We start from the raw sequence: 12,821 nt of genomic DNA on the forward strand, positions 1-12,821 counted from the left end.
GCTTTTAATTAATTCAAGCCCAAGAGAAATACAATAAGATGTTCTTTTGGGGTCATGGAAGGGATGACAATAATACAACTCCTTGTCTAAAGTAGACACAAATAAAGAAATTGTTGTGACATAAGAGACATTAATAATCGAGGAATGAAATTGAAGAGTTTGGCTCGATTACCATTGCAATAAGTTCAAAATTTAAACCATATATAGGTTTTTTTTTATTTTTATTTTTTTTTAAAGACCCATTTTATGGCACAAATTTATTTTATTACATATAATGGTATATGCATTTTGTCACATCATTTAAAAATAACACGATACGATAACATATAAACTATTACATTTGTTAAATGAAATGACGATGAAATGGACTTTCCACTTTGCTTGAAATACAGAAGATCTATTCCTTATTTTTCACTTGATTGCAAGTCTACAAAGCTGGCTGCTTATAATAATTGGAAGGCCTTCGATCGCCTAGAACTGGTTCTTTCTGCCTCCCACAGCACTGTAGATTAGCAAAGTTTATGAATTAATTAAACTCAATCCAAGTGGAGTTGATGATCAGACTGAGATGGAAAGTTCTCTCTCTCATATACACAACCCAAAACTTACATAAATAAATGGGAAAAATTGCAAAATCAGTCTACGTACTTAAGCGATTTGCAATACGCTCTTTAAAATATTATAAAAATTTGCTGACAACTCACTATAGTAAGCAAAAAAAAAAGGCACTCGTACGTCTCTGCAGCCAACTCCCATTTAAATTTTTTACTGAAACCGTCAAAGCTCGTCTCTTAAGAAGCGAAATTGTTGCGAAGATTCAAGGAAACGGGGGTGCAACTACGTACAGAAAATATATTATTTAATTTAATTCTCTAAAAATAAAAAATATTCATATGATTGCAATCATTTTAATCTAACTTAATTTACTTTATATATATGATCTGGTGTTGCCGCCACTAATCCCATATATATATATATATATCTAGCTAGGGAATTGAAACAAGTCAAGCTTATATATGTAAATTAATGTCGGCACTGTGTGAAAATTACCTGGCCATTATAATCGATCTTACTTTTTTCTAGTATCAGGGACTCACTTTCAAAAATAAATTAATATCCCCACAAGTAAAAGAAAACCCAAGCAATAACACCACAATTAATTGGTTATTGGCGTGATCGTGTGGGATTTTCTGCTAGCTGCAACTACGCACCTACGTATAGGCGGTATAGGACCTATAGGTGTTTTGCAAATGGTGCACTACTTATGCTCAAAGTATTTTATAAGGCGTATTGATAGAATAATGCTATAAGTTATTCTTGTGTCACCCTAAGAATGAAGTGGTGATCAGGGGCGAAACTAGAATATTTAGTTTGGAGAGTAAAGTTTTTTTAAAAAAAAAGCCGGGAGGGGGGGATCAAAAGTTAATTTTTTTTAAAAAAAAAAAAAAAAAAAAATTGGGGGTGACAACCCCTGGTTTAGGGGCTGAGGACCCCCCAAGACCAGAGGTAGTTTCGCCCCTGGATGTGGCTTTTAAAATCACCATTGACTTTGTAATTGATTATTATTGAATTTTGATCAAATTGTAATTTTAAAAGGTACCTCATTCTTAGAGTGACGCCCTTATGAATAGGTGAAAAAGGCCCAACTGAATATTTTTAATGAATTAATCAAAGCCCAAAAGAAATACAATAAGATGTTCATTTTATGTCATGGAAGGGATGACGATAATACAAGTACTCGTCTAAAAGCATATTTCGAGATGTACAGTTTTGAAACAATGGTATACATATTAGTTGGAACTTGGTATGAGAAGCGTTAGAATATAAATTAAATAATTAATTTTTTTATTAGTTTAATTTTTTGGAGTAAATTATGACAAATTTTTATATTTTTTTTTATATATTATATTTAATAAATTTACCAAAACCATATTGTTTTGGATTAGGTACATATATGTTATGCTTACATTGTTTTAGGGGTTTTTTTTTTTTTTTTTTTTTCACAATTCACTCATTCACTTGGGCAAAAAGGCAAAAGTAATGTGAGATCAATATATTTTCAAAACATTATATTAGGGCTTAAAAAAATTAAAATAAAACAAATCCAAAACTCTAAAAATCAGCCTAAATTATTTTCAAAATAATTTAAAATAAGTGGTAATAAAGACCAAAAGAAGGTCAAAAAAACTGCAATAGGCCTATTACCTAAAATGCGGATAACAAATAATATACACAATAATGATACCGATGCGGTTAGTAAAAACATGATACTAATGCGAATATTAACCGCATCCTCATCCACATGTACACCCTATTAATTATATTGATTTGCAATAAACTCTTTAGGGTATAAAAATTTGCTGACAACGTACTCATTGTGGAACTCAAAAAATAATTGGAGTTCTCCTCGAACTTACAATCTTCACCATTAATAATTTGAAAAAAAAAAAATAATAATTTATTTTTTTTACTTATGATAAGCCAAATTCAGAAAAATAAAGAAACATCCGGGCCCTTGTGGAAAAGGAGTATACCTTTTATGTATAAAAATAATGGTCCACCCTCATAAACCGTGCCTTTTTGGTCTGCTTTACATGCAATTATTTGTCGCTTTCAGCATTTTAGAGCACCAAAGTTAAGAAAAGTAATGTCGATCCTCTTTATAGTAAAATATTTTGGTGGCCTACAAAAGAGAAAAAGAAATTAGTACACTAGTCATTATCAATTTACTGTAAATTATATCCATAGAAGAAATTGACAATAATATATATAAAAATAACCAAAAAAAAAAGAAAAAGGAATCTTAGTTTAAAATATTAGTAATTATAATGTATTTTTCAAGTCAATCTATGAATCATTCCCTAGCATAACAATTTTTTTTAGCACAACAATTTGAAGACGGATCCTTTCCTAGTCAAGTCTTCAGATGTTTAGTGGGATTCGCTTTTCTTGTGATTGCCCTGCCCATTTGCCTTATATGATTCATCCCATTTATATATTCCTATATCCTTTTTCCTTTTCTTAATCGAATAGCTAGGAGCCTAGGAACCATCCTCGATACAACCTATCTTTTTTTGGTTTTTTTTTTTTTTTTTTTAAATATTGTTGTTAGCTTGTCAGCTATATTTTAGTTACTGTCTTGAAATTACTATCTTACAGATTTCCCTTCTTAATTTTCCATTTGGTCCACTCTGCAAACCTCAGCCTGCATTAGAAGCTAGCTAGGTTCTAATATGATCACTTAACTAAGAATTAATCTGAGACAATTTATTTATTAAGTAATACCTACCGACATATGAACATGGCAACTTAGGCTATCAGTTTAGTAGTATTGTCGTTACCCTATTGGCAGTACCCCTAAGAATCATGGGACTATTAAACACAAAGTCGGAAGTCCGGCCTGCACGAATGAGTTCTTTGAAATCAATGATCTGATAGGGCAGCAAAAGTGTAGTTGATGAGCGAGAATAAAGGTAGGATTCACTTGTTCTTGTCTTCCACGGTACAATTATATATCCAGATTAATGTTAAAGTTTGGTGAAAGCCAAGCAATTTTTAACTTTAAAATGATGAATCCATTAATTGCGAGTAATGTGGAAGATGGCATGCTAAAATGGCAATATATTATCTACTCATCAAGACAATGATGTGAGTGATCATGTGACAGATACATATTCCTGACACGTGTTGATGCGGAATAGTCCATGAAGCTTCTCTTAATATAAAATACGTAAGCAATTAGCAAAAAAACAATAATTGACTAGAATATGATTTACTTAAAGTAACAAAGAAGGGGTTCACTGATATTTTATAGCAAAGGGAAATATTGTAATATATCCTATCTTTATTATATGCAATTCGATCTACAAAATACAAGTAACAATGGAATATTTGATTATCTGGGAATAGGAATGTGTATAGTAGAAGAAGCTAGTTGGAATGAAATTATTATTCATATTGATTAATTTAGTGACAACGTACACAAAGAATAACTAAATTTTCTAACTTAAATGGAATAGATTTCAAACAAATTAATTTTCTAAAATACTCTTACTTATGAAAGTAACATAAGAACATTAACCTCTTGATCCTTCCGGTTGGTGCCACCCTTAACCACTATGTAGGGGTGGTTGGACCACCGTATCGGGTAGTCGCGGCCACCAGATGGCATGCCTTTATAAGTTGGGGGTGGTTGGCCACTTCCGGAGAGATCACTCTCATAGTTTTTTTTAGATAATTTTTTAGAGCTATTCAATTCTTGGGGATATATGTATTCTGAGCCTTTAAAGGAAGAATAGTTATTTTTCAATTTATGGGAATAGCTTCTTTTTTTTTTTTTTGTCTTATTCCACATTTAAGGGAAAAATATGATTAGCACTTCTAAACTACCATCATTTGGCATAGACTACTAAATTTTAAAATGGGACACTTATTCTCTTTAACTACCATATTCTACTAGTTACCAATTACTTGAACTTTCCAAAATGCCTCTAAAAATTGTAAAAGTAAAATACCAACAAAAAAAACCTGAAGGGGTGACTGAACTACCACTCAACTAAAAGGGAATGATTCCGACCACCCATTGGTCAATTACAAGGTGGCAAAACCACTCCCATGACTTATGAGGTGGTTCATCCGCCCTTTATTCTCTTTCATATTAAGGGTGCCCGAACTATTCTCATAGATTATGATGGTGGTTTGACCATCCTAAAACCAATCAAAAATGGTGGTTTTACCACCGACCGACATGGTGTTGAGCCAGCCACCTATCAAGTACACAATTCAGTTGTTGCGCATGTGGTTGTGCCATTTTTCTTCCATTTTAACGCAAAATGATAATGAATTAACCTGTAACGAGATGGTAATTATAAAGGTCTAGTCATTTATTAACGATATTTGCCGCGGCACTCCATTGCCCTTTAGCTTCGAGTTTCAGGAGACAAGCGAATTTACCAAGAGGACCACGAGATCATCTTGCAGCTTTAATTAACGTTAGAACAAAGCTTGCACTTTAAAAGCGTATCATGATGGGCATCCACATGGATCAAGATTTTCCAACTACCAAGAATAATAATAATAATAATAATAATGAAAATCTAAAATAAATAAAGAAGAATAATTCTCATGATGGAGATTTCAAAGCTTTGCACTTTAAAACTTTGATTCCTTAATTAAGGTTTTCCTGTAAAATCAGATCCGCAAGAATTGATTCTGTTTTTAAGGTTGCCATATGTCGAAGAAGAAGATGAAGAAGAGATAATTAACGTTAGAACCGAGAGAGATTACAAAGCTTTGCAAGTTAAAAGATTGATTAATCTTTAATTAGGGTTTTCCTTGAATCAAAAGAGAAGAATATCTGTAAGAATCAGAGAGGAGAGACAAGCGGGTCGATGGATCGAGGACAGGTAAAGTGATCACTGCTTAATGTTGTACGTAGTATCTTCTACAGCCGCCTTGGCCTTTTTGGTTGTAAATTTTTAGGTTTTAATGGCAGAACAGCATATCGATCGATCATAAAATATATTTATTGTAGAAAACTAATTCATTAATCCAATAAAACAGTAAACATACGTACGTTGTTCTTGCATCATATTTTATTTACAAATGGATATCTTTATTCCATATATACGAAAAAGCATGCATAAACATATAACATCTAATTAAGGCTTATTCTTTAGTTAATATCCAGATCAACAGCTGAGAGTTGCACCAAAGCATACCGAGGAAGTTCACACGTGGTTGGAGCAATGACCCCCTAGACCATTCGCAGGTATGCAAGCAGAAGGACTAGATGGCGGGACAGGAGCTCTCTGAGGAAAACCTTGTGTACCGTACTTACTCACTCCTTCCTTCTCTCCTGTTAAGGGCCTACAAACTGATACAGGGATTGTGAGAATTAACACGATTAACACTATAGTTTTGCAACGCTCATACATTTTTTCTTTGCGGATCGCCATTGTTGTAGAAAGAAAGAAAATAGCTAGGTGCCAATGTAAGAGATGGTAGTATGGTTTCTAGCTACTTTCTTAAACCTTTTCCATTCTCAAAAGATCACTCCCCACAATTGATGAATACGGCTGTAATGGCTAGGGGTTTTTATAGATGGATTATATTCCATCCCCCCACACCCAAAAAAAAAATAAAAAAATAAAAAGAAGAAGAAAAACGATACTTGATATAATAAAAAAATGATGATATCACTTTCTCTTGTCGCAGAATAATTATTTTAATAGAATTTGGATTGTTCGGCAATGATAAACTACTTTTTTTCTTGATCACGCTGGCTAGTTAAAAATGATGATATTGCGACCATGAGTAAATATAATCGATTGAAGAACCCTAATCTACTCTGTATCCGCTATTCACCTGTCCACATAGGCTATGGATAGATTTTCAGCATCTAGTTTAAGGCGGACAAATACTGAATACAATATTCACTATCTGCACATATGCGGGCGGATAGCTGCTTATAAATTAATTAAGTTCGTGCCAAAACAGATGAAAATTTTTAAAAGAAGCCTGAAAAAAGCCCAAAATACCTAGTTGTCCTAGTGGTTAGTACAAAAAATTCCACCCACACACGTGCAGTTATGGGGGAATAAGAGTATTATCCACCCATATAATACGATTTACATCCCTAAATGTGTGTTATTGGAATCTACAAGAGTTGCAAGAATTATAAGCATATAACTAAAGATTATGAGTGGTCCCCCCGTAGTATTGGAATAGAAGGAAAGGGCTTAGGTCGACGTGGTGCTCTAAAAAAACTACAACACCTATGCTATTGTTTTTTCAATGGTTCAAATTGAATTTTAAGTGTTCCATGAGAAAGAGAGAGTGAAATACAATATGAAACCTTAAAAAACTACATAAGCCCAATCCAAAATTGAATTCTTGAAATGGAGATGATTCATTTTATATTTAATATTTTATTTTATTGTATCTAAATATATACATGGTTTAATTTATTAAATTTTTCTGATTCATGATGATTTTTTTTCAAGGGGAAATCATTCTAGTCTCATTAATTAACGAATGATCACGAGTATAAAGATCTTACATCATAGAGCAAAAGATCTGAGAAAATCATAGCCGAAGCTACAAGGTTACAAGTCATAGATACATACATAATAATTTGACATTCAAGACCTATCTATAACATCAAAATCCGTTAACCCATGAATAATCTTCGGTTGTAACAACAGGTTTGCTATAGACATACTCAATCTGATACATAGGTAGCAACATCCTCCTGCCGAAACTCATCCTCCTTGACTTGCAAGCCAGAAAATTATTCACATCATCAATCCAACAAGCTAGGACCACAAAATACAGGGAAAACAAAAAAACGGGAAAAATAAATAAATAAAAAGCACAAAAGCCCACAAAACACCATCGAAGGAAGACTGCCAGATGATTCTAGCCAGAAAGTGAAAAAACCAAGCGCAGGCGTGTGCGAGTCACGATTCGTCGTGGGGTTGCCGGAATCAGAAGCAACATGTGCTGTTGGAAGTGGGCGGAGCTGGTGCGCGCGGTGGAGTGGTGCATGTCGAGGTGGGTCTGACAAAAGGATGTAAATCGAGCTTTGAAAAGTCCGATCCAAGAACCCCAGCAACCCCAAAAAAAGACACGGCAAAAATGATGAACGGCACATCCAACGTGGTGGGGCTTGAGCCCGTAACAAATGAAAAATAAGCAAAAAGAAATACGGGGGAGGGGGGAAGGGGGTGGGGGGAGTCAGGGAAGGGAAGGGGAGAAGGCCCGAGGGAGATATAGTATCAGAGTCAGAGTCAATGTATTGTGTTTGACCCTTGATTTTACAATTTATCTAATATTTCAATTAAAATAGTATATTTGTTGTCTACTCATGGAAGTGAGATGAATGTGAAAATATTGATTTAATTAATGATTAAATTTATCCTTTTTATCCGTTTATCATGGGCAAAAATTGCTAAGCAACTAATTAAGAACTTCTCAATCTGCACATTTCTCCGACAATAACAATTATAAAAATAATAATAATAATAAAAGAGATTAAATGGGTAAAATTTTATTGTATATGTAGCAACAAAATATAGTCATTGCGCATGCACTTGGCGGCTGAGGGATCTAGAATCTAGATCTTCAAATTAAACAAAGCAAATCTCCAAACCCACTAAAGGACCTGTCTCTCTCTCTATCTAGTTACAGTGAGTCTAGGTTTATATTCTTTCCTAAATTAGTGGGAAAGGGAATTAAAACGAATTAAATTAGATTTCAAAACATTAACACGCATCTTAAATTCGAATATTCGACCTAGCACCGTCTCGAATCTCTCCATAAAGATTTTGTTTAAATTGACTTAGAGTTTTTCTTTCTTTCTTTTTTTTTTTTTCTTAAAAATATATATATATATATATATATATATATATATAGACGGACATGTATTCTAATAACATGTAATTTCATGTAATTTTTTTCGTACATTTTTAATAGAGCATAAATTAACTTAGAGGAAAACGTTGTTATGCTGCCAATGGATTAATTAAGTGCCCGTTTGGGAGTACGATTTTAATAATTGGGATTTTAAAAATTGGGTTTTTAAAATCGCTACTTTTTAAAATTGCATAGGCGTTTGGTAAAACATATTAAGAAGTATTTTTTTTTATCAATTGAGTGTTTGGATAACATTAACATATAATTGCGGTTTCATGGCCAAATAGGTAAATATTGCGCCAAATATTGTTTTAAGCGAAATCGTAATTTTTGTTTAAATTCGCACTTTTTCAAATAAGCACTCTCTAGTCAGCTTATAGAAATCGCAGATTTTTCCACGATTTTAAAATTTGCGTTTTTAAAATCGCAATTCCAAATACTCCAAAATTACGATTTGGTTTAAAAACCCAGATTATTTTTTTAAATACACACTCCCAAACATACCCTAATTAAATTAGTATTTTCGGGAAATTAAAATAGTTGAACTTTTTCAATTCTGCTATCTCAATGATCACTTGATAATGCTTGTGACGTCAAGTCTTTAAAGCCTAATCTCGATTTGATCAGCTAGATTTGGCTCAAACTTCACTTATTAAGCAATGAACTTGTAAGTATGTTTGTTTGTCTCTTTTTCATGTAATCTTCCTACCTATAATCTTAATATCTAAATAAAAGGACCAAGTATATATGTAAATTTGGATTTGGTTCCACTCCTGATTATATTGAAGAAGATCTCTAGTTCAAATCCAACTGTTACAAACTAAGAAAAAATTGATCAGATTGGCAGAAATACTAGTCTTGGCTCTTTTGTGATTTGGTGATCTGTATAATCACCAATATTTTATTTTCCCCACCTTAACCCGGCCATTAATTAACACTGCACTCATAGGTGATCACCAAAAGTAAATTAACCGGTGTTGTCGTAATCATTGAGATCTTTCCTTTAACATAACACAGGTAAAAGCTACCATATATGTAGCTTATTGGATTAGTCATATTCCCTGCTCAATTTTCGTGCCTATCTTTTTCTTATTTTATTTTCTTCTCCACTATCCCCAAAAATTCATTCTCGCTTAGTATCCTTTACAGAGAATTTTTAATACAAAAGAATAAACTATAAATTGTAACGAGATAGACAGCAAGTTAACTTTCGTGGATAACGTAATAAAATCCACGAGGTGCATGGGATAATATGTATTAATCCACGTTTCTGAATCAAGGTTTACACACGTGTAGAGCATAGCATTTTTCTTCGCTAATTAAAGTTGTGAGGAGATATATGGGGAGAAGTAAGTGTCTCTGACAATACAAAATTGGTTTTTTACTGCAAATTCTATCAATATATGCATATATGTCTTTTGTGTAGGTCTACGTGTCATGACTATGACTGTTTACTGAATGATCGATGGAGAGATACGGGGATGGTACCAGTTGGTGGAAAATGAAAATGAAAGAGAACGTAGCTTTCGAGTTGGCCAGATTTTTGGTTTTTTTTCTTCAACGTGCAAGAGTAAGAGAAGAGTCCAGCGAGAGAGAAGGAGAGATGCCGTTGTCGCTTGTCGGAGCAGAGAAGCCGTTAAGGCTAGCTAACGTTGACGTTAATTTGGTTGACATGGCCAGATTTTAGACATTAAAAGTGTTTTTTATTCTACAAATAGTATTCTCTTATGTAAAAATAAAAGAAAATAGGACAGATTTTAGACATTAAAAGTGTACTAGGGACCACTGGCCAGCTTCAATTGCTCTCTTTAAATTTTTACAAATTATCGCCCAACATTATAATTTCCCATCCAAAAGAACACCAAAGTATCCATCCATTGAGTGCATGCCACGACACTTGTTTTTGCAGGATATTCTTTCCTTGGCTGTTATAGTGTTATTTGTCATTTTTTTCCTCTTTCTCATTATTACTTTTTGTTGATTTCTTCCTCCTTATCAGCTGGAGTTACAGCAACCACACGATGATGGTTAACTGACAGTCATGGAGTTCCTCCGAGTCCTAGCCTCATTTTTCCTTCTCCTTCTTCCCTTCCTTTCCATCCTCTTCCTCACCCAAAAAGCTTCAAAACCCAAAAGGTAACCATCTCCCATCTGCCTCCCAAGATCCTACCCTATAATCGGTTCATTCTTTGCCGTGCTTGCTAACAGCAACCGCCGTCTTCAATGGCTTTCAGACATCGTCCAACTCTCACCCTCCGCCACCTACCTCCTCCACCGAAACTTCGCCACGCGCCAGGTCCTAACCGCCAACCCAGCCGTCGTCCAGCACATCCTCAAGACCCACTTCCACAACTACGGCAAGGGAGTCAATTTCCACCGAACTTTTAAAGACTTCCTCGGCCAAGGCATCTTCAACGTCGACGGCGAGCCCTGGAAGTTCCAAAGACAAGTTGCCAGCCACGAGTTCAACACCAAGTCTCTGCGCAAGTTTGTCGAGATCGTCGTGGACACCGAGCTCTCCGACCGCCTCATCCCGATCCTCTCCTCCGCCGCCGGAACTGGAACAGTCCTAGACTTCCAGGACATTCTTCAAAGGTTCGCCTTTGATAACATATGCAAAATCGCTTTCGGATTCGACCCCGCCTAGCTCTTGCCCTCTCTTCCACAGACCGATTTCGCTCAAGCTTTTGAAGAAAGTGTCACGATCAGCAGCGAGAGGTTCAATGCGGCAATCCCATTCCCAATCGTTTGGAAAATCAAGAAGCTGTTGAATATTGGGTCTGAAAAGCGGCTGAGAATCGCAATCTTAGAAGTTCGAGAATTTGCAAAGAACATAATAAGAGAAAAGAAGCACGAGCTCAGAGAGAAGCCGTCGCTCGATTCCGTTGACCTCTTGTCGAGGTTCTTGAGCTCCGGCCACTCGGATGAGAACTTCGTGGCCGACATAGTGATAAGCTTCATACTTGCTGGGCGTGACACAACCTCCGCGGCTTTGACATGGTATTTTTGGCTACTCTCCAAGAACCCGCATGTCGAATCCGAGGTTCTAAAGGAAATCAATGAGAAATCCGAAGCGCCTGTCTATGACGAAGTGAAAGACATGGTGTACACTCACGCTTCTCTGTGTGAAAGCATGCGGTTGTATCCGCCTGTCGCGGCGGACTCGAAGGAGGCCACGAACGACGACGTTCTGCCGGATGGGACGGTGGTGAAGAAGGGGACGAAAGTGACGTACATACCGTACGCGATGGGGAGATTAGAGACGCTGTGGGGGGCCGACTGGGCGGAGTTCAAGCCGGAGCGGTGGCTGGAGAGGGAGGAAGCGGAGAATAGGCAGTGGAAGTTCGTGGGAAGGGACGTGTACACGTACCCGGTGTTCCAGGCGGGACCGAGGATTTGCTTGGGGAAGGAGATGGCGTTCTTGCAGATGAAGAGGGTAGTGGCGGGGGTTGTCAGGCGGTTCAAGGTGGTGCCAGCAGTGGGGGAAGGTGTGGAGCCGGAGTTTGTTCAGGTGATGACGTCCAAAATGAAAGGTGGGTTCCCGGTAAGGATTATGGAGAGGGATCACGTGAACCACTGAATCGGTGATACGTAGATAAGGCTTTTTCTTGGTTTGGATAATGGCTTTTTAATTTTAGCTGATGAGACTTTGTGTAATATTACTTTGGAGTTAAAATCGGGTTTTATTTTATCTTACCAAAAAAAACAAAAAAAAATGGGGTTTCATCTTTTATTTATTTAAATAATCTTGAAGTTGCAAGAGTGGCAACTTCGATATATATGGCCTCGTTGAACATTAGATTTCCTTTTCAGTTGTTGTCGTGTTATAATTATTCGTACTGCTGCCTGTAACTCGTGAGTCGTGCCTTGACTATTGAGGCCACTCCATAACGCCAAAAAATAGCGTACATTTTTGGATTGATTCCAGCAGTTGCATATGCCTAAGCCAATTGGCAATTCTCAAATTGACATATATATCTAACGCTTCAAATCTTGGCCTTTGACTCTTTATCCTGAGTAATAACCAACGTGCGAAAAGAGTAATAGATTTAGAACAAAAATTAAATTAAATTTAGTCTGTAGGTTGAATGTAATTTTAATTTAGTTCTTAGATTTTCAATTTTCACAATTAGGTTTTTAGATTTTTGTCTAGTTTTCAGTAGGTTACCCTATCAATTTCTTGTCAAATTAATTAACTATGTGTAACGCGAGAGCAATCAATTAATGAATGATACATATTTCTCATGTAGTAATTAGGGGTTGCCACCCCCTCTTTAAAACTGTTGTTTTTTAATATTTTAATTTTTTATTTAGGGTATATTAGTAATTTAAAATAATTATTTCGGGCCACGTAGCACGTATAAATGACATACCAAACAAGAGCTATGTAACATTAATTAATTGGT

At 35.6% G+C, this 12,821-nt stretch overlaps 2 pseudogenes; both read left to right on the top strand.

Annotated features, from left to right (window-relative positions):
• The first annotated feature begins 10,401 nt into the window (after nucleotides 1–10,401).
• Nucleotides 10,402–12,388, top strand: LOC132166248 (cytochrome P450 94A1 pseudogene; annotated as a pseudogene).
• Nucleotides 10,457–11,062, top strand: LOC148583206 (cytochrome P450 94A2 pseudogene; annotated as a pseudogene).
• Nucleotides 12,389–12,821: the final 433 nt, after the last annotated feature.

The sequence above is a fragment of the Corylus avellana genome, chromosome 11, assembly GCF_965113065.1.
Source record: "Corylus avellana chromosome 11, dhCorAvel1.hap1.2, whole genome shotgun sequence".
In the NCBI taxonomy this organism is placed as follows: Eukaryota; Viridiplantae; Streptophyta; class Magnoliopsida; order Fagales; family Betulaceae; genus Corylus; species Corylus avellana.